Source organism: Megalops cyprinoides, chromosome 19 (genome assembly GCF_013368585.1).
Source record: "Megalops cyprinoides isolate fMegCyp1 chromosome 19, fMegCyp1.pri, whole genome shotgun sequence".
In the NCBI taxonomy this organism is placed as follows: Eukaryota; Metazoa; Chordata; class Actinopteri; order Elopiformes; family Megalopidae; genus Megalops; species Megalops cyprinoides.
Genome location: NC_050601.1, coordinates 27,669,176 through 27,696,097, shown reverse-complemented (window position 1 = coordinate 27,696,097; position 26,922 = coordinate 27,669,176). Strand labels below are relative to the sequence as shown.

Below are 26,922 nucleotides of genomic sequence, written 5' to 3'. Positions count from 1 at the left end.
ACAAAGGAGCAGCATTAGTTTTATACCTCATTAATGAACAATTAGTACAAGGTAAGTTAAAATGTACCAGCTAGGAGTAGCAGCTATGCTGCACAGTCACCGTCTAGGATAAACTAAGACCAAGTCTCCATAGAACCGGACAAACAGCGATCTGACTAACCCATTCTATAATAGATATTATTTAATTAGTTACATCGATAACACAAACCTTTGAACATGAAGTGAATTATACAGTACAAACATTACAATTAAAATACCTGCATCTAAAAGGCTGAAACATACCCCTGTCCACGCAGCTAGACAGCAACCAGTATACTTTACTAACAAATGGAAGCATTTAGTTAGTTGCATCCATGAATGCTTAAAAAAATCGCTTCAATGAAGATTATCGCTATACAAGAGTTAAATCTACTTCTCATACTCACAAGACACATGGATCAGTAGACCAGACCAGGACAGACATGTCTCGCCTTGTGTGCAGACGAAAGAGGTCTAACGAATGTAACCACGAGAAATAAATAAACTTTAGAACATAAGAACATATGATGACGAGAACAGGCCATTCGGCCCAACTAAGCTCGCCATTTCTTAATTAAAGAGTATCCAAAACTGCATCAAGTCTAGACTTGAACACAGCAAGGGTCTCTGCCTCAACTACATGACCTGGCAACCTATTCCATGTATTGATAACTCTTTGTGTAAAATAACATTTCCTTACATCAGTGCGGAACTTACTCTTAACTAGTTTCCATTTATCTCCTCTTGTTTTACAGATTGAACTCACCCTAAAGAATCTATTATAGTTAACCTTATTGATTCCTTTTATAAATTTAAATACCTCAATTAAATCACCCCTAAGCCTCCTCTCGCTTAATCTAAATAGGTTAAGTGACTTGAGTCTTTCCTCATAGCATTTATATTTCATGCCAGGAACTAATTTAGTTGCCCTTCTTTGAACCTTTTCTAAAGCTTCAGTATCTTTTTTTTAGTGCGGTGCCCAGAACTGCACACAGTATTCCAGGTGCGGTCTGACTAAGGCATTGTATAATTTCAATATAACCTCTTTAGATTTATACTCAATAGTTTTGGCTATATATCCCAGCATCCTGTTGGCCTTTTTTACTGCTACAGCACACTGCCTAGATCCTGTTAAGCTTGGGTCAACCATTACTCCCAAGTCCTTTTCAAATTGAGCACATTCTAGTTTTTTTCCACCCATGAAGTAGTCTTGTTTAAGGTTCTTATTTCCTACATGCAAGATTTTACATTTATCTAAATTGAAAGTCATCTGCCAGGTATTTGCCCACTTTTGGATGCTGTTTAGGTCTTCCTGTATTATCTTAGTTGATTCTATACTGTTGGCTAGACCCCCTAGTTTTGTGTCATCTGCAAATTTTACTATTTTACTTCTAACCTCTGCATCAAGATCATTTATGTATATAAGAAATAGCAAAGGCCCCAACACCGATCCCTGCGGGACTCCACTTCGTACAGGACCCTGCTCCGATACAGTTCCTCCCACAGTTACAGTCTGCTTTCTATTAGACAGCCAACTTCGAACCCACTCGGTGATGGCTCCTGTAATTCCCGCAGATGTCATTTTCAATATGAGTCTCTCGTGCGGAACTTTGTCAAATGCCTTTTGAAAGTCCAAATAGATAATATCATAAGCCTGGTTTGAGTCCAGACATGCTGTAGCTTCCTCAAAGAAGTCCAGGAGGTTTGTTAAGCATGACCTCCCTCTGCGAAAACCGTGTTGGCTATCATTTAGAACACCATTTCGTTCGAGGGATAATTGCAAATTATCCCTAATGATGGATTCCAGTATTTTGCATGCGATACAAGTTAAGCTGACAGGCCTATAATTTCCTGGTTCAGTCCGGTCTCCTTTCTTGTAGATAGGTACTACACTGCCATGTTTCCAGTCATCTGGTATTTCTCCAGTTTTAAGGGATTGCTTAAAAATAACTGTCAGAGGCTTGTAAACCACCTCTGCTAGTTCTCTGAGAACTCTTGGATATATTCCATCAGGGCCTGCTGCCTTATTTGTTTTAAGGTTTTGAAGTTTATCTAGTACTTCTGCATCATTTAAATCAATTTCCTCTATAAGTCTCTGAGAACTGACTGCACCTGAAGGCATATGCAAAAACACTTCACTAGTGAAACTCTCCACAAAGTAACTGTTTAGTGTATCAGCAATAGCTTTGTTATCGTAAACCATAACCCCATCCTTATTTTTTATACCTCTTATTTCATCCTTAACTATCCTTTTTTGACCATAATATTGAAAAAAACGTTTAGAGTTGCTCTTTGCATCTAGTGCAATTTGTCTTTCATAACATCTTTTGGCTTCCCTTATTTTTTTCTTAACTTGAGCTCGCATATTACTGTATTCAATTCAATTCAATTCAATTCAATTCAATTCATTTTTATTTGTATAGCGCTTTTTACAACACAAGTTGTCACAAAGCAGCTTTACATTGTTCCCAGGCCTGAGACCCCCTGAGAGCAAGCCAACAAGGCAACAGTGGCAAGGAAAAACTCCCTATCAGGAAGAAACCTTGAGCAGAACCGGGCTCATGGGGGGGGCCCATCTGCTTCTGGCCGGCACTGGGCAGATAGAGTTAGACACAAAATTATGCAATGTACATTTGTTATTGACAAACAATAGCAGTTAACAGTAGAGTGATTATAAGAATGTCTCCTAGGATGTCCGGGTCTTGGAATGCAGTTGGCTTTGATGGGCAGGGCAGCGAGGTAGCAGGACTGGAAAACGAGATGAGACGCTTGGGCTACAGCTCCGGACTGGAGCCCGGAGCAGGGAATAGGAAGCAAACAGAAAACAGTGGTTAGTGGATGATAAGAATGGCAGGGATGAAGAACAGAGAGGCAGGAGAGGAGGGGCAGAGAAAAAGGTGTGCAACAAGGAAAGACCCCGGCAGGCTAACATTATGGCAGCATACCTAGGGGACGGGAGGCAAGGGACCGGCATAGTCATGAGGGCGACCCTAAGACAGTCAACACCAGATCACAGCACAGGGTCCATGAAAGCAATGACCACTTAGTCCACCAGAGACTCTGTGATCCACGCCAGCACCAGGCCATGTCCCTCAGCTGAAGGATTTACTATATAGATATGTTTTGAGCCTAGACTTAAAGGTGGAGAGAGAGTCTGTTCCCCGAATCTCAGAGGGTAAACTGTTCCACAGGAGAGGGGCTTGATAGGAAAAGGCTCTACCGCCTACAGTAGTTTTGCCCACTCTTGGAATGGTGAGAAGCCCGGCATTTTGGGAGCGAAGGGCTCTCTGCGGAAGATATGGATGAAGAAGGTCCTTAAGATAGGGGGGGCAAGCCCATTTAAAGCCTTAAATGTGAGTAAGAGTATTTTAAAAATGATCCGGTATTTAATAGGTAGCCAATGGAGAGAGGCCAGAACTGGGGTGATGTGCTCAAAGCGTTTAGTTTTAGTTAAGATTCGAGCAATTCAATCTTATTTCTATCTGAGCTCTCCAACTTATATTTTCTAAATAATTTCCTTTTTTGTGTTAAACTGTTCCGCAATGACTTATTCATCCACTGTGGATGCTTCTTTTTCAGTTTTCCTTTTCTCACTTGCGGAATGAATTTACGCTGTACATCCAGAATAATCGTTTTAAATATGCACCACATTTCTTTGACAGTTTTACCACCTAGAAGAGGTACCCAGTTTATATTCCTTGTATAATCACGCATCTTAATAAAGTCAGCTTGCCTAAAGTTGAATACTCTAGCATTGGAGAATGCAGACTTGACTTGCCAAAAAACTTCAAATGTAATTGAACTATGGTCACTTGTACTGAGTGGTTCCCCTACCTCAATACTGCCGATTCTATCAGGATTATTACACAGAACCAGATCTAGGATTGTGTTCTCTCTCGTGGGTTGAGTAACAGACTGTATCAAAAAACAGTCATTTACAAAATCCAAAAACTCTTCCTCACATTTACTTTGACCTGACACAGCTTCCCAATTAATTGAAGGGTAATTGAAGTCCCCCATTACTATTGTCTCACCCTCCTGACATGCAAGTTTAATGTTATCAAAGAGAGTACTACTGACATTGCTATCTGACGGCAACAGTCAGGCCTTTTTGATTTTCCCCCAATATCTTAATCCATAAGTCTTCACTAACACCAAGGGACTCCATTCCTGGTATTTCCTGAGTATTAAGATTATCCTTTACATAGAGAGCTACGCCTCCTCCTCTTCTATTGATTCTATCTTTTCTTAGTAGCTTGTATCCCTCTACGTTGTACTCATCCCCATCCCCTGGACCAAGCCACGTCTCTGTAATCCCAACAACATCAAAGTTACTATTACTCATAACGGTTTCCAGATCGAGAATTTTATTTTTTATGCTTCTAGCATTTAAACAGAGAAATTTCAGGGTACCATGTGTGCCTCTCCTGCCCTCTACCCCCACCCCCAACTGCCCAGAACCACCTCTATTACAGTGCTGTTCTGACTGATTTACAAGCATCGTTTCCTCTCTACTAATAAGATATTTAGCCATGGTGTGTTCTATTCCGGCAGTCTGTCTATCCCTACCCATCTGACTGTAATAAACTCCCTGCCCCCCCCAAACCCTAGTTTAAATAACCCTCTGCTACCCTAAGCACACGCTGGCCCAGTGCAGCTGTACCCCTCCGGTTCAGGTGCAACCCGTCCCGCTTGTACAGGTCACCCCTGTTCCAAAAGGAGTCCCAGTGCCCCATAAACCTGTACCCCTCTTTCCTACACCAGGTTTGTAACCACGTGTTAAACCTCCATATAAAGGCTTGCTTCCCTTTGCTTGCACGTGGTACTGGTAGAATTCCAGAGAAGACTACCGTGGAGGTTCTGCTCCTATTCTTCCCCGCTAGCTCAATAAATTTTTCTTGCAGAACCCCGAACCTACCCTTTCCTATGTCATTGGTTCCAACATGGACCATGACCATCGGATGCTCCCCCGCTCTGGCCAGGAGCTTGTCCGCGCTCTCCAGGAGGTCTCCGACCTGGGCACCAGGCAGGCAACAGACCATGCGAGACTCCTTGTCGCGCGAACACACTATGCTATCTACCCCTCTAATGACTGAATCCCTCACTATCACCAACTCCCTTTTCTTGGAGGATGAGGCCACCTGGGTGCCCTGGGGCTCTTCAGTCCTCCCACTCTCAGGATCGTGGGTCAACTCATCCTGCAGTGGCGCGAAACGGTTGGTCACCGCAATCTGTGGAGATACTGCCCCTCTTGGAATTTTGTGCCCCTTTCTACGTTTACGCCCTACTGTAACCCAGCTCTCTCGCCCTATCTGGTCTGTATCTTCCCCCCTACCCGGCTTGGGTGAGCACACTATCTCTCTATAGGGCGTACTAATCAGTTCCTGGAACTCTAACAATTCAGGATTACTGTGGAGTCCAGCTAGTTGGGCCTCGAGATCAAGAATCTTGTTCTCCAAGTGCTCAACAAGTCGGCAACGGTCGCAGATGAACTTATTCTGGAGGTCTCCCTCCAGAAATCCGATCATCCGGCAACTCTCGCACAGTTTTGGCCACATTTTTTCCCCTAACTGTAAACGCTTTCCCTAAATAAGGATTTACTGCCGAGACAGAATTACCAGCTAAAAAAGTGCTAAAAGCACCGAGGGGGGAAGTGCGTCACGCTCATTCTGCCCCTAACGGGGTCACTGTCCCAATATTAGGTTCCGCTTGGCTACACCATATCACTGGAACAAATTTGATATTGTTGAATTAGTCTCACAAGTTAAAGTAAACAAATTACACAAATGAATTAAAATTCACAAAACTGTAAATGAACTGTGAATAGTTAGCACTCATGTGTTTTTATGCTACATTTTTCCAAAAGATTATATTCTCTCTCTGGCTGTCTTTCTCTCTTGGCACCTGCAAGTCTCACATTTATTTATGTATTTGTAAATTACAATAGTAAATGCTATTGTTGATTCTTATTACTGTGGTAACAGAGTGGGGTTTTATATATAACATGTTATAACTTACTGTGTCAACAGCAACAGAAAGGCACATAATAAGGCAGCTGGAACACCTAAAAGAAGAGGTGGCTGTTATCAAGCAGCTCTTAATGTCCCTCGCAAGTCGCACCTCTCCAGCTGCCATCCTACCAGAGGGCATACATCTGCCTATGGGCAATATGCAGGACCTCAGCAAGGTGGAAACAATGCTTAAGGAGGAGACCTGCTACAGTGAAGTGGTACATTAGGTTTCCTAAAATACCATATTCTATGATCACAAGTTCATTACATTTTCTAATAGTTTGTTGCTGTCTTGTCAATACACTAATTTATTACCACCTCTGTTTAGGCCAAGTATCTGGCAACAGTTGGCGGTCCCAACACATCTGCCAACACAAGACGGATCCTTGTCCGCCTGCTAACCACCCCATTGGCCCAACAACTGTGCTGGCGGGGCTCTGGCCAGAAGTTGGCTTTTGGGGATATGCTGGTGTGCAGAGCAGTCATAGGTACAGTATGTAATGTTCATATGCAAAAAGACCCTAGAAGGGGAACAAAATCAAAAGTTTGAATTTAATTATAAATGCCAAATGAGAATATTTTATGACAATTTTTGTGTTTCTGATTATAAAACAGATTAGCCTAGCTAAATTATGCTAATTTATTATTTGTAATCTAACTTCTAACTCGAATTTAACTTCTGCTCCCAGGCTAGTTTAAAAGTTCCACCTGTGGCTAACTCATACTTTGCACTTACATTTCAATTGTTTTCTTTAGATGCTGTGACAAAAAGCAGCCAGGCCACAGCATCTGAGGTGGAAGCTGCCATCAAAACATGGCTCCGCAATGCCAGAGACAGAGATGGAGGAAGGAGCAGAAGGAGCAAATAGATAAATAGCAGAACCGATTTAATGTTTGTTTTTTTTAGATTTAATGTTTATTGTGTTCGAATGTGTTTCTATGTTTGTTGTTCTGTTTTCTAAAAGCAATTCGTTCAGTATATTGTTTTGTTTTAAATTCCAATTGTTTCCAATTTTCAATATGTAATTTTTTCATATAATATATATTTTATTCATTTTTTTGTTTAAGCTGGCTGTAAATAAATGTATTTGAAACATATATGACGTTTAGTTTATTTTTTAGTTGATTACTACTACGTTCAACAAGTGCAATTATTCTAAGCATAATTAAGTAATTTTGTGTTATTGTTAAGTACCACAAAGTACACAGGTACACTGAAGATATGTGAGCCCACAGTATACTCACTAGCATACCAAGCCCACATGGAGCACTATGGGGCATATGCAGAGCCGCCACTGCTCCCAGCCCAAAGTGTGGGCATACTATGGGCATACTGTGGGCCCACAATGGGACCGACTGGGGGCCCACTCTGCTTAGTGTGGGCAGCCCACACTCAGCCCACACTCTGGGCTATCCCACTGGGGCCCCACCGGGGCCCCTTAGTGTGGGGCCCACACGTGCCCCACATTTCACGCCGGTAATGGGGCCCACAGTGGGCTGCCCACAGTGGGCCCCAAGTTTCTGCCCACAGTGGCCCCACATGGGCCCCAAAGAGGCATGTTTGCTGGGTTGCTTGCTCAAACCGGTCACATGTGGGATCACATGTGTCTGTTGTAAACTTAGCTAACCTTACTTTAGACCAATGTAAACGGTGAAGAAATTTGAAGAGGAATGTATCTTGTTTATGGCATTTTGCCATGCTTTGTCTGTTAATTCTGTATCCAAATCCTCTTCCCATTGATTTTTTGTTGACATCAAAGCATCAGAGCTATGCGAGTTTAAAAAAGAGTATATAGTGCCAATTACCTCTTTGGAATGTAGGTCGATTACTATTATTGAATCTAATAGAGATTTGGGTGGTATGGAAGGAAAGTGGGTTGAATTTGAAGATAATAAATTCCGAAGCTGCAGATATCTATAAAAATGGGAATGTGGGATATTAAATTTTTGTTCTATTTGTTCACAGGACAGGGACAGTAACATCAGATGATACCTTGGTCCAATACAACATAGCCGTGATATTAGCTGCCCAAGAATAATATTGGAAGTTTGGTTAGGCTAATCCGCCATCTTGACGTTGTTTCTGCAGTGTGGTTTTACGTATCCTTGGGTTTTTTTATTCCAAATGAATGAAGCTATTTGTCTATGAGTAAAAAAAATGATTTAGACAGAAAGATAGGAAGACATTGAAATAAGTATAGAAATCTTGGTAAAACATTCATTTTAATTGTATTTATTCTGCCCCCTAAAGATAGTGGTAATAAGTCCCAATGCTCAAGGTCTTGTTTTAGGCGAGTTATAAGTGGAAGGTAATTGACTTTATATAAATTTTTTAAATCATGTGTTATACAAATTCCTAAATATTTAAATTTATAAGTACTAACTTTGAAGGGAAATGAATTGAGATTAATCTGTTAGGTTGTTAAATTCACAGGCATCAACTCACTTTTTTGTAAATTAACTTTATATCCAGATATTTCGCCAAATTCATGTAAGAGAGTAAGAACTTTTGGAATACTAACTAAGGGGTCTGACAAATATAGAAGCATATCGTCCGCATACAAGGATACTTCATGTTCAGAAAGCCCTCTTTGGACACCTTTGATAACAGTCTCACCTCATATTGCGGCTGCCAATGGTTCAATCTTCACCGCAAACAAAAGAGGTGGTAACGGACAGCCCTGTGTAGTTCCACGATGTAGTGGAAAGAAAGGTGATAAATTACTATTCGTGCGAATAGCTGCCGATGGAGAGGAGTAAAGAACTTTAATCCAGGATATGAAACTTGGGCCGAATCCAAACCTCTCCGGAGTATAGAAAAGATAATCCCACTCCACCCGATCAAATGCTTTTTCAGCATCAAGTAATATTAGTACCTCTGGGGTATCGGGAGGGGTGGGATCATACAAGATGTTATATATGCGCCGTATATTAAAGAATGAATAACGTTTTTCAATAAATCCGGTCAGCACCAGAGTCAAATGATTCTTCAATAACAGACAAAATCGGGGCAAGCTGATTAGCAAATTTAAAAAAAAATCACTCGGAAACCCGTCTGGTCCTGGAGATTTCCCATTCTGCATAGATTTAACTGCAGTAGCAAGTTCTATTTCTGAGAATGGTCTCTCCAGGTCTGCTGCAATATTTTCATCAACTTTCAGGATTTCAAATTTATCAAAAAAAGGTCAAACAGAGATTCATCCTTAAGTGATTCTGAGGTGTATAGTTCAATATAAAAATATAAAATGCTGATTCATCTCAGAATGGTCTATACGTCTGATGCCTGTCTCAATAATAATAATGTGTAAATGCGCCAGGGACGGCAAGTAGAATGTGTAACTGGTACATTTAAGGCCATTGTTAAGGGAGCGTGGTCTGAAACAACTATTGCTTGATACTCACAGTCACTAATAAATGGAAGAATCTTCTTGTCCAGAAAAAAAATAGTCTATACGCGAATAATTTTTATGAACCGCTGAAAAGAAGGAATAACTTCTGGATGTAGGATTGCGAAAACGCCAAGCATCTAATATTCCATATGTTTTGAGAAATAATTGGATTGCAACTGTTTTGGATGAGCTGCGATCTAAAGTAGGTGACATTACGCAATTTGTATCTCCTCCTAAAATAAGATGATGTGTATCTATACTTGGTAAAGCAGCAAAAAAAAAAATTGTAAAAAAAAAGTACTGTCGTCCCAATTTGGTGCATAAACATTAGCCAAAATAACAGGAATATTATATAATCTACCCACTACTATGATATAGCGATCAGCTTCTACCCTTGACATAGAAAATTAGACATTTTTATTAATGAGGATGGCTGTTCCTCTAGATTTCGAATTAAATTTGGAGTTGTAGAACTGACCTATCCATCCTCCTCTGAGTCTACAATGATCCAAAGTGTGTAAATGAGTTTCCTGAAGGAAGGACAGGATGGTTTAAAGATTTAACATTCCAACTTCACTTGGCAGCCATCTATTCAGAGATGGATTAACCATACTTTAGAGATGAGATTACAAAAATTACATTTGAATACGTTGAGTTCTGACCTGTATATGCATACAATGTGTCCTTCCATGAACCTGACAATAAAGTAGACAGACAAGACTATCAAATTAAAAAAACTGGTGCAGTAAATCCCCAATTTCTAATCCCTATTAGAACTAAATGACCCTTTGACCCCATAGAACAACAGTGCAAATCTCTAGCACCCATTAGAACAGGGTAACTCTTGAACCCCTCGCAACAGTATCCGTACGTATAAGTGCTTATAGTAGGAGCACCAATCTAACAGGTAGCTCTGCTGTATGCTACAAGTATTGTAAAGGCACCATATTAATAAAAGGAATATAATAAATCAACTCTCATCTTTCCAAAGCTATAACTTTTAACCATTTAGTAGTAACTGGTCCGACACGTACCTAGGTTGCTCGAGCATGTTATAAAATCATCATAATAGTTCAACAAATTTAATTCCAACCTATAGGGGAACTTCAAAGTAAATCAGTAGTAATATAACCAAAATGTCGGCTGTATAAATACACAGTTCCCTCAAGCACGACGAAATAGCCGCATGAACATACAATCTTTCCCAAGTGCAGCTTGTATGGTCGCATACAGCCTCTCTTAGCACAATTGAAATGGCTATTCGTCACTATTAGAAATTATACTACTTACCAAAACAAACTATGTTCGAGATAGATGTCAGAGGAAAATAAAAATGTTATACAAAACCCGACTAATTGTAGCATCATTAATTGAACAGAACTTAATCCTATTCTATCTCATCGTGTAGAATGCTTGATTTCACATAATTCATCGCCGCCTCTGGGTCTTGAAATTGTTTTTCAGTTCCGTTGTATGTAATCCGAAATCTTGCTGGATGGATAATGACATATCTGATGCCTTCATGCCCACGAAACAGTTTTCCCACATCACTGAACGCAGATCTATCTTGAGCCTCACTTGGTGGATAATCGGGGAATATGGAAATTGTGGCCCCTTTGAAGGACAGAGGTCCAGCTTCTCTGGCTCGGCGGAGGATCTTGACACAGTCCCGGTAATAATGTAGTTTAGCTACAATGGCACGAGGTTTATCTCCGGGTTTTCTTGGTCGCAGTGTTCGGTGAGATCTATTGATCAGGGTATCTTTATCCATACCTAGGACTTCCTTGAGCAATTTCACACTTTTCAGTATTCTAATATTTGATCTCCTCATCCTTCTTTCCATGTCTAGGCATTTTTCACATAGGCTGGTCAGCCCTGTCTGAAGTTTACGGACATCAGATTGTAGTGGTTACATTGTCGGAGCATACAGATATTCATTTTTAATCCTTGACAGAAGGGAAAATGATCGTTCCCCCTCACAGTTACTGACTGGTAGTGTCAGGAATAGTCTCAAAGCGACGTATGTGTTTGGAAAGGTGGGCTGCATGCCATAATCCAATATTATTTTAAGCAGTCCTGATGGGGTTGCGTCCTGTTTGAGCCTAATGAAAGACCTCAGGTGAATCAGCTCGTCTCCAAGGCTCCCGTCTAGGTTGGAGGGATACGCAGAAGACAGAGATTTAGCCCTGTCAATGACTGAAGCGTTCGACTCTGATTCCGAGCAGAAAAGCACGCCAAACAAATTGTACAAATATCTGTAGGCATCCAGACGGTGTTCAAGGCTGTGATATAACGTATCAATAGCAACATCAGATGTCTCTGTTTGAAACGTTCGTCTCCCATCAAGCATCACACCTGGCTCTGTGGTTTTGTCTGCACATTTTTTACGTTTCCTTGTCCGGTGGAGAGTTTGCATGTATGACTCAGAAACTCCTGGTACATTTAGAGCTTGTAGCTCAAAGTTGTTGAACAGGCCTCTCTGGGCAGACATAAAGTCGCACTAAGATTCAAGTGCTCTCACTGCTGTTGCGAGGTCAATATCAGTTTTCTGTAAAAGGATATTTGTCGCTTGAAATCTGGATAGAATAGTGTCCCAAAAGTTTGCCATGAAGGCCATCTCTAACGTATCCAAGTGCACACAGAGCGCAGCAGCTTCACTTCACGTGTCGTGTTTCTCAGTCTCATCTGCTGACATAGTCTCTAAAGCCTCTCTTATTTTACTATAATTTTGCCACAGTGCTTTTGTAGAATCTGCGCGACAGCTCCAATGTGTACCGGAGAGAGATTTTAGAGTGAGGTCTATATGTAAATTGGTATTGCCAAATACTCTACCCTATCGATGCATGGAGGCAGAGGTAAAATTGTAAAGAGACTGGAGCAAATCGAAATAGTTAGAGACTACAATGTTACACGCTTCGATACTGTTGACACCGACTAAATTTAAAGAATGCGCCGCACAAGGGATATAGTGAATCAATGGATTTCTCCTCTTTATGTGCCTGTAATCCATTGTATTTCTCTAAAAGCAAGTACCCGTTCCCCGAGGAATTTGATAACAGCCACTACTCTTCTTAACACCTGCCTCCAATACTTTCTTTCTGTATCAGTTTGACTAAATCTGAGTCTACTGTGGCACCTGTCACTTGGTTCAACAGAACAAGCATGCAAGTCATATGCTCGCCACTTCTTTCATGTTCACTAATTCTCTCTGGATGTTTCCAATCACTATAACCAGTTACAAAAGAGTGGTGTTTTGACGAGAACAACATACACGCAAAACAAAAACATTACCCGTGGAGGGGGAGTACAGTTACTGAGAGTACTGTTACTGAAATCGACTCTGCCCGATCTGAAGCAACAGCATCACTGGTCCCAGTCACTGTGGCGCTAGCTAGTCCTTCCACCACATTATTGTTCTCGTTGTTAGTTGTAGCACTAGCAGAGCTAGCTTAATCCTATGCTTGGCACCCCCACTTAAACGCCGATCCATGTTTGTAGACTAGCTCCTTCTGTTTGCCTGTCTGTCTGTTCATCTTGTTCCCGCCACGTATGCCTTGCCACTGACCCAGCCTGACCTTTCACAACCAATCAAACAAGGCAGGCTTGCTTAATGTATCATAGCATCATTTAAATCACATTAATTTTATTTACTATTCGTAAAATGAAAATAGATATGCATGAGACCAAAAATTATGATTTTTGTTTTTTAGTTCAATTGGCAGACATGATAAGTAAGGGATAATGTACAGCGAGCTGGGGTCTGGGTTGCGTCGGGGGCCTGCATCACCCTGTCGGGGTTTAGTTTGCAATAATGACTGGCTTGCTGTACATTATCCCGCTTATTACACAGCTACTTACTAAAGAAATCAATAATTTGACACAAAATATTGATCTAAAATGATTTTATTGACTTAAAAATGATTTTGTTGCTTCCACTAAAAAAAATAGTCCATTAGCTTCTATGGTTGGAACTGCATCCATAGCAACGTAAACTTTGTAGCCTTCTTAAGATTAGCCTACTTAGCGTTATAATTCACGTTAAACTGAACATTTCCACTGATGGTGAAGTGAGACAAGGTTGAATGGGGCCTCTTTGGGAATACTGATGTTGGCGTTTCTCTCCTCATTCATCTTTACATTTCCTTCCTGCCGGGGCTTTGCAGTTGACACACTTAGCGATTTAAGAGCCGTGTTTCCTTATTATCTGGCTACTAGACTAGCTAAATGGATTGTCCACACTCAGTTGATTTAAAATGACAGGGCTCATAGCTTCACCATCCAAGACCCGTGGTTTTTAGCTAGTGTTACTGTGACAGAACACTGAGGGCAGTGTGACAGAGTGCTGTCACTACGGTTGAGTATGCGCTCTGACTGCCATACCAACAAGCCTGGCTCTTTGGCGTCGCGGTCAAAGTCGCATGGTTGGTACCTAGGGCTGTGATGATAACCGCATCACCGCAATACCACGGTCATGAGACGCCTACTGCGGGGTTGAGCTCATTACCGCATCACCACAATTATTTATTTATTTTAGTGCTGTCAACGTTAACGCGTTAACGCTCGTTTGCGATTAATCTGGAAACTTTAACATGAATGTTTTAACGCGAATTAATCTTATCGCGAATAATATTATCAAGTTTGACCGCAACTTCCTTCCTTAATTCCAGCGCAGATATTTACCTGGCTGAATTACTGAAAGGCGTGGCAAACGGCAAATTTCCTTTTTAACCCTTTCGCATGTAACTTATTTGTTATGGTATGTAGCGCGCGTGTTACCTTATACGGTTCGTTATGTTTTCAGTTGTGTTATTAAGTTTCTTATAGATTTCAGTTAGCATTTGCTATATTTTCAGAGTTAAATCGCTATTTCCTCAAAAAAATTGGCTAGAATTTCTCCAATCTAGTGTTCTAATCGCACAAGTTTAATCACACCGGTGTGACCATACGCGCGAAAGGGTTAAACAAAATTTGCCGTTCAGCACATCTGCGTTTGCCACGTAAAATAAAAACCGCTAAATCACGGTAATTTGTTGCTTTATTACCGCGGGAATAAAAAATCATTACCGTCACAGTCCTATTGGTACCCTGTAGACCCGGGTTCGAGGCCGGGTGGGGTGACTGCTCTCGCCCTTTGCTACAAATGGTATCAGAGTGGGATGGCTTGCCGCGAGGCCATCAGAGGCGTGCCCAGTGTGTGATCTGTATGAGGGACCCCTAGGTTAGGTTGACCCCGGTGTGAGGGACCCCAGAGATGGGTGAAGCACTAGTGAGTGGGGCACCCTGGGATGGGAGAAGTATGGCAGGGGAATGTGTGAGAGACACATCAGTGTGTGAAGCGCATGGGTGCGCTTCCCAAAGGGGAGTGCAGTGTGACAGAGTGCTGTCACTACAGTTGAGTATGCGAGCCTGGCTCTTTGGCGTCACGGTCAAAGTTGCATGGTTGGTACCCCGTAGACCTGGGTTCGAGGCCAGGTGGGGTGACTGCTCTCGCCCTTCGCTACAGTTACCATGCAAAGCTTCTCAGAATCCTGGATTTCAACAAAGTAATGTCAGCAGTCACTAACATATCACAAACTCAATGGTAGCTACTTAGCCGGCTAACTACACTGGTAGGCCGGAAACTGCACATTAAAAGATAAAAATACAATTTCCCACATTTGGTAAGAATCAAAAATTTATGGACATATCCATGCATATCAATCGAAAGCAATGTTACACCAAGCTAACTACCTAAAATCCAACCTTAGCTGGCTATCTAGCCAGCTATTCGTTTGGCTACAAAAGAGTCAGTCTCCCTGCGGTCCCATTTCACAACCGAGTTATGCTAGGAATACATATTCATTTGGACAGCCTATTGCTACTTAGCTAACTTGTTACCCATCAAACAAGTTTGTTCACTGGCTGCAAATACTAGTTCACCAAGAGGGCGTTAATGGCATGCTAAAAATGACCAAGATAAATAGATACTATCACTTGTTAAAAATTTTTACCGGACTTCTTTCTGCGGATTGATATGATTGGACGTGGTCCTCCATAGTCTATGATCAGAACTGCATCCATAGCAACGGTCTGTTATACACAGCAGCAGTCTGCTATTCAGAAATATCAGACCATAGAATGCCATAATTGATCAGAATCGAGTATTCAACAAAGCCGTGTAATAAAAGATTATAGAGACTGCATAATCTGCACAATTATAGCATCAACAACATTTCCAATCTCATATTTATTTTTTTTAAATGCAATTTCCTTGGATGGATATTCAGGTATAAACACAATACAACTAAACAGGCTATAAAATGTTCATTAGCCAGACTTTTATAGGGAAAAAGGGTATTTCAAATCTGAAGATCCCTCGATCACTGCTAGAGGCCCTCAGAAACCCTCATAATCTGAATCAGAAACTGAATTCCTTCATTCACCAAGCACAAGACATGTAGGCCTACAAGGAATTTGACTTGGTACGATTGCCTAGACACACATTAACATGTAACATTGTAAAAAGTCTTTTAATCCAATTGGTCCTGAACGCAAAGAGGAATCACTTCATTTTAACCCTACGCACCATGATAGATGCTGCTGCACTGTAAGTATATCTGCTCTCCATACATCATGAGACTCATTCAGCAAAAGTAACATACACATCAATAAAACACTGAGAAACATGGTGATGCTGATCAGTCCCACAATCCACTCACTAAGAACACAACTGATCAATCCCACAGTCCATTCAGTAAGAACACTAGTGATCAAACCCAGTGCATACTTAATAAGAACACTAGGCCTAGTGATCAAACTTAAAATCTACTCAGCGGAAATGCTACTCATTAAACCCGCAGTCCATCCAGCAAGAACCCACTTAGTACAAAAAATGCCGGCGCGTCCATATAGGCGAACTAGGCAATTGCCTAGGGCAGCACTTTGGCAAGGGCAGCAAAATGTGGGCCAACCAGGAGCTAACTATTCAAAAAATATATGATTTGCTGAGGAATGTGTCACTAACGCTGCACCTGCAGCCGCCTCTCTCAGCTGCCTCCTGCCCCCAGCTCTCACGAGCCATGACTGAGGATAAGGAAAGCAACATGTCTAAACCACCGAAATTATCTGGCTGTAAAGATAAAAAGAGAAGACTATTGAAGGAGCAAGCACTTCAAAAACAGAGGGATTTGTTGTTAAAATATATTGAATCCGGGGAGTCTTAGCAAGGATGACACACCTTCAAGTCCACCACCGAACCAAGAGACCGCTAGCACAACTACTGCCGTTGCTCCACTACCATGTGCTCCACAAGAGACAGCAGGTGCTAGCTTTAGCAGCATCAAATCTACCATCAAACCCATCGCCATGTCAGAAGATTGCCAAACCAACTACGGGCATTTCTCCACAAGGAGAATCAGCAGATGCTGGCAGCATCACGAGAGAAGATGCTAACTTTAGCCTGCCTTCAAATCTACCGTCAAGTCCACAAGCAAGTCAGGAGATTGCTAACTCAGCTAGCGACATTGCAACTCTGCTGTAAAGAATTTGGAATCAGGTCATTGGAGTTATTATGCAGACCTGTTTGGTGCGTTATTTGTGTATGGATCCGCAAAATGCCCGCAAATTGCGTCATGCATACTTTCATATTGTTGACTCTTCGAGCACACTAGCGATGCACTACACTATTTGCGTTATGTGTATGGCATATTGGCATTTGTGTGTTGTTGCCGGTTTTTTCTTTATTTGTATGGCATATTGGCCTTTGTGTGTTGGTGCTGGTATGGTATGTTGCAAATAGAGGGGCTGCATAATTGTTTTTCACCTAAAGTGGCAGAAGTGCATGTGCTGGTCCTGAGTACAAACAATAATAATTGTGACATACACTTTAACATTACTCATCTAGCCTGCTGTACCCTCAGTCATAGCAGAATCAGTAATCACATCTTCTTTTTTTCCTTTGGCTGGGGGTTACACCTTTGTTTTCTGTAGGGTAAAGGGATTAACAATGACAAAAAACTTTGTGTAAATTATGCTAGAAAGAAATATTTTATTACATTAAACTACTGCCATTTAGCAGATGCTGTTATCTTGCATGGATAACAATTTTCACATGTAAACCATCTGAGGGAATTCTGGGTTGAGTACCTTGCCCTTTTGATCACCAGCCCTGTGTCGTACCACTCTGCTACACTGCCACCCTCATATATGTCTACATATCAATAACACTTGTCAGTTGATGATGGTAACTTGCTTGGTGTCTGTAATGCTATACACACAATTACAAGTCATGTGCTACAACCACTGAGTCATTGTACATTCAGACATGTGAACTACAATGTTGATGAGCACACAAATGGCGTATTCTGTTCTCTGCAGCATCATGGCTAACATAAAACTATTGGCATATGGCACAGTAACCATCCACATAATCAGTGGCAGCTCACAATGGCATGTGAGAATGCTTTAATGGGAGTAATTGTGCTCAGGTCTAACCATTCTCCATTCAAATCATTCCCAAAGCTAATTGACTTCACCTGTGAAAAATTGATGTTAGTCTGATTAGTCCAGGATAAAAATCAGTTCCGTCACTAGGCTTTTGTTGCAGGTTTCTTGTTTCTTAGTGTATGTCAGTGTAAGGAAAGAATTATAGACAACAAGAAGCCACCAAAGCATCTCCGGGATAGAACTGTTGAAAGGTACACATCAGGACAGGGTTATAAAAAAAGATATTAAAGGCCTTAAATATATCAGGCAACACAGTAAATAGTGTACATCGCTTTGGATAAAAGCGTCTGCTAAATAAATAAATGTAAATAAATGTAAATGTAAATATGCACACAGCAACAATTTCATGTGTACTCCACAATTCTGAGCTGTGGGGTAGGGTGGCAAGACAAAAGCCATTTCTCACAAAAAAAGAACATCCAGTCTGAACATGTTGTGGTCTAACAAAAACTAAGAAATTTTTGGCCTCAATTCCAAATGATATGTTTAGCGCAAAGCCAGCACAACCCATCACCCAAAGTCCATACTGGCAAGCCTTGTGGTGGCAGTATTATGCTACGGAGCTGTTTCTCTTCAGCAGGGACAGGAGCTCTGGTAAGGATAGAGGGGGAAATGTGTAGTACAAAATTCCAAATGATTTTAAACAAAAAACTGTCACCCTCTGCAAAAAAGCTGAAGATGGGGAAATTTCCACCTTTCAGCATGGCAAAGATCCAAAGCACACAGTCAGATCCACAGGGTAATGGCTGAAAAAAGGAAGATCAATGTCCTGTATTGTCCCAGTCAAAGCTCTTACCTCAACCCCATTGAAAATCTTTGGAAAGACCTGAAGAGAGCTGTTCATAAGCAAGATGATGCTTTTTTACCGTTGTGGTAAAAGTGTACAAGCATCAAATGTATTTGTTAACAAAATTACCTTTTGCAGTTGAAATACTTAAAGACACAATTCAGTTTACAATAAATCAAAAAATATATTATAAAATTAATCTAAGCCATAGGTTTATACTGTAATTAACTAAAGTGCCAAATTATAATTGCGTATATGTCCATTCTGTAGGTGACAGAGGTTATGTGCTGAAAGTTTGATTGTGAGCCCATCAGCGAACACTGACCTCAGCGTTTATTACGTGTACGTACGTTTATGGAAACAAACTAAGATACTATTGTAAGGTGGGAATGGGAGACGCCTGACAACAAACGGACTGTGGCACACCAAATAAGGGACTGTTGCTCAAGTAAGCATTCTTGGGCCATAAATGACAAACCACCTGGCTGAGGAATGGGTCCCCGCTCCTCCACACCAAGGAACTGTACGACAGGATGGGTCATCAGGGGGTAGGGAGAGTCAGAGGGCACGGGATCTTGATGATCCCAAATCCCTCAGGGACCCTTCCTCTTGACCAGTGGTGAAATCCCAACCTGCAGCTATCAACTATTATTTCTGTATATTCTGATTGGTTCACGGTACACATGTCTTGTTTGGTCTCATTTTGATCCATACAATGCGAGTAGCAAAGGGGTGATAGTTCTGTAACAGTAGAGGGTCTCCTAACCCTTAGTCTGAAAATTCGCTCAGCAAGCTAAAAGAATGAACACCAATGTACATGCCCCAAATAACGGGACAAGAATAAACACTGGCACCAATCAATAGCCAGATAAGGACAAAACCTATTGGGGCTCAGTCCATGACCCCACCTCATGTGCTGACCAACTCCTTGAGGTTCGGGTATATAAAGGGAAAGATTTCTGCACTCAGGGAGCCCCATCAGCATGGACTCCTGCGCATTAAGCGTATAGCCATGTGACTCCATATAGGGAGCACCGTCAGCACAGACTCCTGCGCACCGAGCGCATAGCCACGGAGCCCCGTCAGCACGGACTCCTGCGCACTAAGCGTATAGCCATGTGACTCCGTATAGGTAAATGTGTGTTTGTCATCATTTGCACTGTACCATACTGTTTGCTGTAATTTTGGAACTTCTAACTTATTGGAACAATTCGGATCAATAAAGATATTAGCCTTAACCATTGTTTGTGATTTCTCATTTGGCCATTTCTAACGACGCACGTAGCAGGACTTGAGGTTTTTCCACATGTTCTTGCCGTACCGCTCGAAACCCACTGATACTCACGCTCATAGTCAGTCTTAAATATTGCACTATTCTGACAAGTCTGCAGTCCCTAGGTGGGCCGCCTAACATATGTTCTATGATTTAGAGCGGCAGCGAGTTATATTAAATGTGCTGGTACGGTATTCTATGTCGTGGACTATGTAGCCTGATCACCTACCAGCCAAAGCAAACTAAGAATTCCTGGGATGCTACGTAGAATTGGTAATTAGGGAACTAAAATGTAGGTTGGCGTAAAATGGAGTCAGATTTGAGATATTTGATAGGCAGATTTTAACATCACTACTTCCAAAGACACAAACACACACATCTGCCTTCAACAGCCACCACTTCCCTCATTGGTTGTGACTGGCTGTCCTACACTATGAAAACCCGCGCAATTGCAAATGCAGTAAAACGCAGGTGAAGTGCCTGAGTTTCGATCAAGCAACCTTCATCAGCTTATTGCAGTTACCCCTGACTGATGACACTGCTAGAAGCCACCACGGGAGGTGACATAAAATCATACACAAGCGTTCGTTAAGTGATGGAGCGCAGCTGTGCTAAATGGCTGGTGGATGTATTTGGACAGCAGGCGGCACGCTTTTGTACACGCGGAGAAGTTGTGCAAGATGACACTGGCCTACTGTGTCCACAGTTTGACCATGAAAGATGGCATTCATTCGGCATCAAAAGAACACCAACGAAAGGACCCTATACCCGAGTCGCTCTACAGGACAGGGCAAGGATTCAGACTCGTATAGAATTAACTAAGCATCTTTGAAGAAAAGTATGAATTACACGTAGCCGTGCACCTTTTTACCCCCGGTAATCTGCAATGTCTACTCCCACGTACTTTCTGTGTCTTATACAACTTGCATTGTATAATTGTATATATCACATAAGGACAAACTGGCGCCGTGTAATATGACCATCTTTTATTCATACATTGCATAGCCATATTTCACAGCATTAGCTGTGTCAGAATAATGCAGAATTAAATATTACAGGGAAAGAAAGGTCACGTGACACTGTGCTGAGAATTTTAAATTCTCGCGTCATAAATAAACATCCTTCTCCGCCAGCGCAAGTTTTTATTTGCACTCACAATCCAAGCGAGGTTTCTTTCTGTTCTGGGGGTGTAGAGAAGGGCAAAAGCAGTCACCCCACCTGGCCTCGAACCTGGGTCTCTGGGGTACCGAACTACAGCTTTGACCGCAACGCCAAAGAGCCAGGGTGAGGGCCTCTGGTGAGGGACCCCAGAGATGGGTGAAGCACTGTTGAGTAGGGCACCCTGGGATGGGAGAAGTACGGCAGGGGAATGCATGAGGGATGCCTCAGTGCGTGAAGCGCATGGGCGCACTTACCAAAAGGAAGGGCAGTGTGACAGAGTGCTGTCACTACAATTGAATATGCCCTCTGACTACCATACCAACAAGCCTGGCTCTTTGGCGTTGTGGTCAAGTTGAAGGGTTGGTGCCCTGCAGACCTGGGTTTGAGGCCTCTCTCCCTGCTACAGGGTGTATTGTGTTTCAAAGTGAGATGCTGTCAGCCAGAGCTGGCCCTGACCAATTTGGTGCCCTAGGCAAGATTTTAGCTGGTGACCCTTGCATCACAGCCAATTCCACCACCACGGTTAATTGTGGTTTTAAACTATTCTTTATGGTCAGAACCTGACAAACACTTACCAAACAGAGGAACATTTCAAAAATCTGAGGTAGAACATTCAAAACTATTATAATGATAAAATCTTTTTTCAACAGCAACATATGCATGAGTAAAATTAAGTAAAATAATTTTTCAGTCCTTTTTCCTCAACAAAATAAATATCTTAATAGAAAATGTGCTGCAGTGTGATACAGCACACATGTAAGATGGTTCAGACTGCAAAGCTTAAAAGTGTTTTAAGGATAATGTCAATAAATAAAACAATAGACAAAGAAATCTTAATTCTTGTCAGCATGCCAAACCCTTTGTACAGACTGTTTGAAACATTTTGTAAGTGTTTCAGCTGACAATATAACCAAAATAGACAAAAGAAAAATTCAACTGGTCAGTATCTTCTGTACAAGTTTTAAACAAGCAAAGCCATTACCCTACAAGTTACGAGCAAGAAAGACAAGACTGTCTACAGTCTCAGGATTTAAAGCTGCCCTGTGACAGCTGATAAGCTTCTTGAATCCCTCATTTTCGACAGTACTAATGGGAAGCATGTCTTTTGCAATGCAATATGCAATTGCATTTGTGATGTCTTTGTGTCTTTTTTTGTCGTAAGGCTGGAAAATGCTGATATGATCGTTTGCCGCTGGGTAGTCGCACTGGGTACTGGCCTGGTGTGTCAGGGCACAGGCAAGGACTCAGGCGCGGACCACGAGAACTCCAGATTCTAAGTGCCTTTATGAAGGATGCAGGGCAGAATCATAACCATAAAACAGGCAGGGTCAAACCAGGTAGTCAGGTAGATCAGGTGAACAAGGCAGGACAGCAGGCAGGAGCAAGGTCAAAGCGCAGGCAGGGTCAATTCAGGGAACAGTAATCAGGCAGAAAACATGGCAGGAACAAGACAGGTACAAACAAACTGGCAACAAGACAGAGACAAGCAGGGTAGATATAGGGCTGGGCTGATGAGATGATGGGAAGCAGGTGTGCAGGCAGGCAGGTGGAGATGATCAGGTGAGTGGAGGAGAGCAGGGCAGGGCTAGAACACAAGGAAAACAAAAGCACATGGACAGGGAAAAACAAAAACACAACAGCTAGGGGGCGGGAGCACTGACATGGTGCTTGTCGAGGGTCCACTAACAACACTCGTTTGGGACTGTAATTTCTTACTTTCTGCGTGTTCTAACGTGTGATATTGTTTCAAATGATGAAACAGGTTTGTGGTTTTGTTCTGTTTTTTGTCGGATTGTGAATAGCCAAAATATCTCCAGGGCTGTACTACGAAGGAAGTTTAACCTACTCAGATTTAACTCTGGAGGAGGGCCACCTCCTGCTACATTTTCACAGGCAGAGGAGTTGGCAATGACGAACAATACAGGAAGGCCCATAATGGAGGGGGTCGAGGGGGCAGTCAGTCCACCCTTTATGTACAGGGTAATATTATATCAATTATTTTGATTGCCCAGTTTAAAATAATTTTATGTAGTTTACATGCCTGTCTTATGTACAGTTGAGAGGGATACTACTGATCCGCTCTAGCCACCAGCATGCCCCTCATCTGACTCTCAGGTAGAGGTAAGTGTGGAAATATTTGAGGAGTTCTGTGGATTTATCAATGCTGATATGTTGACAACAGTTTTTCTCTTCATTTTTTTTTTCAGGAGGACTTGGGTGAGGAGTACATGTCATCCATGTCTGATACACAAACCCAGGTTGACCCATTTCATCACTTGTTTCATCACTGTGTAAGATTATAGTGCTTCTAACTTCTGACCAGACGTGGTTCAGAATCAGAGAACTGTTAACCTGATGGCCTTATTATCATAGTTACAAAGGAAGCTCCACACCTTGGTGCCATGCTACAGTTGGAGCCAAGAGCAATTGATTAAGGCAGGCAGCAGCCATCAAGTCTAGCATACAACCGGGAGTGCGCAATTGTCAACCATCACCACACAAAGACGCGGTCAGCATCAAAGGATCCCGCTTTGCATTGGGAACATAGGTTGATGCTGCAACAGTGTAAAACCTATTGTTTGTTGCCATTTGTCTCATGGTATAAAAGGCCGATCACGGTAACAGTTCTCTGAGTTAAAGCTTCGCAGGCAGAGATGCTGCCGGATTCCATCACCAAATAAAGCTTTTTCTCCAAGCGCCCTTTTGGTCCGGTTCGTTTACTTTTAAAATTAGAACAAAATCCAACAACTGTCTATTTCACAGTGACTAACATAGGCTAATACTAGGCTATGTATGGCAAATTGTCATGAGCTGATATTTCCAGTCATACAACTATTGAATGAGAATGAAACTTCAAGAGAACAAAGCTTTGGTCAGTTGGCAATCGCATTATTGTCTTTCAGGAGGAGCTAAATCAACCACTCTCCCCAACCATAGCTTCCTCCTCTCAGAGAACTCAAAGGGTGGCTTTTCCTTTGCTATTAAAAGGATTATTCATACTGACAATACGTAACACTAATGATGCCAAATCCTGCATGCCATGTTCATTCTCTCAATGTGTTTTGCTGTGCAGGCTGGATCTGACAATGTGCGGTCGCTCTATAAGCATATGCTTGAGCTCGGCTGCCAGAAAAAATAATAAAAAAATAAAATACAAAAAATTAAAAATACAAATAAAAAAACAATCTGGAAATAGAAAAGCTGGAACATGACAAAAAGGTATTGCTATACATTGACCATCCTTTGATCAATATGTCTCTACCATCTGTAACCTTTTTTCTTTTAATTTTTAGGAAAGGGAGAATGCCAATAAATACATGAATCAAGAAAGAAGACTGTCTTGTGTCTTTTTTATTGGTGAAAAATTGATTTGTGATGGCCTCTCTAATGGCTCTTCCTGTTGGGTGATCCAACATCACTGGGTCCACTACATCTGGTGGCATCGGCAGCTGGCATGGTGCTCTTTCTTTTCTACTAGTGGCAATGTTATGGAACACCACACATGCTGCCACCACCTCACATGCCCACTCCGGACACACCCGCAAGCCTTGCAGGCAAGCAAAGCGTGCTTTGATAACCCCAAATGTCATCTCTATCCTGACCCTTGTGTTACTGTGAGCCACGTTATATTTTATTTGTGCCCTTGTTTGTGGGTCAGGATAGGGGGTCATCGGGTAACGCAGACACAGGTAGCCTCTGTCCCCAAGCAGCAGGCCATCAAAATGCCCTTTGAACGATAGAAAGAAATTGTCACAATACAGCATGATGTGTGAAATATAGGGTGGTGGTTGTCTTACCTTGTTCAAATCTCTGACCAAGAGTGGATTCCCGAAAAATGCGTGAATCATTCACCAACCCAGGCCACCTAGCCTCCAGACTGGTCACCATTAAATGGGGATCACATGTCCTCTGGAAAAGGATTTCAGACCATTTTAACATACTACCATTGTAAGAAAATCACCACCTAATGTATCTTTAATTGTCTTGAATATAAGTAGAAGTTTTAAGGACAAAATAATGTAGACTAGCCTACATGTCAGATCAAATACGATATGATCAAATACCTGAACATTGATGCTGTGAAATGACTTCCTATTCACATAATCCCCCTAATGTTCTCCCAGGGGTGCTCTAATGGGGATATGCGTGCAGTCAATTGCACCACTCACCCTTGGGATTCCTATGGAAAAAAATGTGTTCTGTATATAGGCCTAGCCTATGCATATTAAAAATAGACCAAGTATTTTTATATTGCAAATTACCTGCGATCGCATAAAAAGCCTCTTTGATCTTTAGAATGCTTAAATGGTCAGGGAATACAACAAATGCATCCAGTAGTTTAGTGAGAGCAAGTACCACCCTGCGAACTGCACGGCATACAGTATTCTTGCTCAGATGTTCAGCATCACCAATGGTATGGGGCGCCGAATGTAACAGACCTTTTTTCAGAATGGAATACATGAAGAGTCCGCTGGCAAAATATTGTAAAGCAAGGCACACTGTCTGTTCAACACTGAGGGCATTACTCCGGTGAGTGCTATTGGAGACATCTGGTCCGAGAAGCTGGCAAAGATTCCCTCAGATGAGAATCGATATCTTTCATAGATAACATCAGGGTAAACTAGAGCAGTCTGACAGTCTCTAAACACCCTCACCCTGCAGAGCGAGCCTCTCACAATCTGTGCATCAATGTCAACTGGGTCTTCCAAATGTGCTGGCATTTTTCTTGACAAGATTGTGGGCGGAAGGGGCGGTGCTTATATAGGGTAACATTCGGTTAACCACGAAGATAACCTGCTCAGAGCAGTTTAGTGATGCAGCGTAAATTGGCATGACAACATACCTTGGGTAAGACTTATCCACCTTTGGTAGTACGGGTTAATCGATAAGTTACACCCAACGTCACAAAGTTACTCCTGAAGTTACCTGGATAAGCCAGTTACCTCGCTTCGTAGTACAGCCCTCGTGTCTTGAAACAGCTTTAACATAAAATGTCAAAACCAGATTATTTCAATACCCTTCTGTCCGAAGAAAGGGCCAGATATATAGAGAAACTACAGTGCATTCAGAAAGTATTCAGACCCCTTCACTTTTTTCACATTTTGGTATGTTGCACCCTTATGCTAAAATCGTTTAAATTCATTTTTTCCTCATCAATCTACACTAAATACCCCATAATGACAAAGCTAAAGCAGAATTTTAGATTTTTTTGCAAATTTATTAATAATAAGAAACTGAAATAGCACATTGACATAAGTACTCAGACCCTTTGCTATGACACTTGGAAATTAGCTCAGGTGCATCCCATTTCTCTTGATCATCTTTGAGATGTTACTACAACTCTGTGTACCTGTGGTAAATTCCATTGATTGGACATGATTTGGAAAGGCACACACCTGTCTTTCTAAAGTCTCTCAGCTGACAATGCATATCAGAGCAAAAACCAAGCCATGAGATCGAAGGAACTGCCTGCAGAGCTCAGAGACAGGTTTGTGTCAAGGCACAGATTTGAGGAAGGCTACAAAAAAATTTCTGCTGCATTGACAGTTCCCAAGAGCACAGTGGCCTCCATAATTCTTAAATGGAAGAAAATGGAAGTTTGGAACAACCAGGACTCTTCCTAAAGCTGGCTGCCTGGTCAAACTGAGCAATCAGGGGAGAAGGGCCATGGTAAGAGAGGTGACCAAGAACCTGATGGTCACTCTGGCTGAGCTCCAGAGATCCTGTGTGGAGATGGGAGAAACTTCGAGAAGGACAACCATCACTGCAACACTCCACCGTTCTGGGTCTTATGGCAGA

The 26,922-nt window shown here is 41.9% G+C and overlaps 1 pseudogene; it reads right to left on the bottom strand.

The window, feature by feature from the left end:
• Window positions 1–7,439: 7,439 nt before the first annotated feature.
• Window positions 7,440–25,844, bottom strand: LOC118794014 (annotated as a pseudogene).
• Between the last annotated feature and the right edge of the window lie 1,078 nt (window positions 25,845–26,922).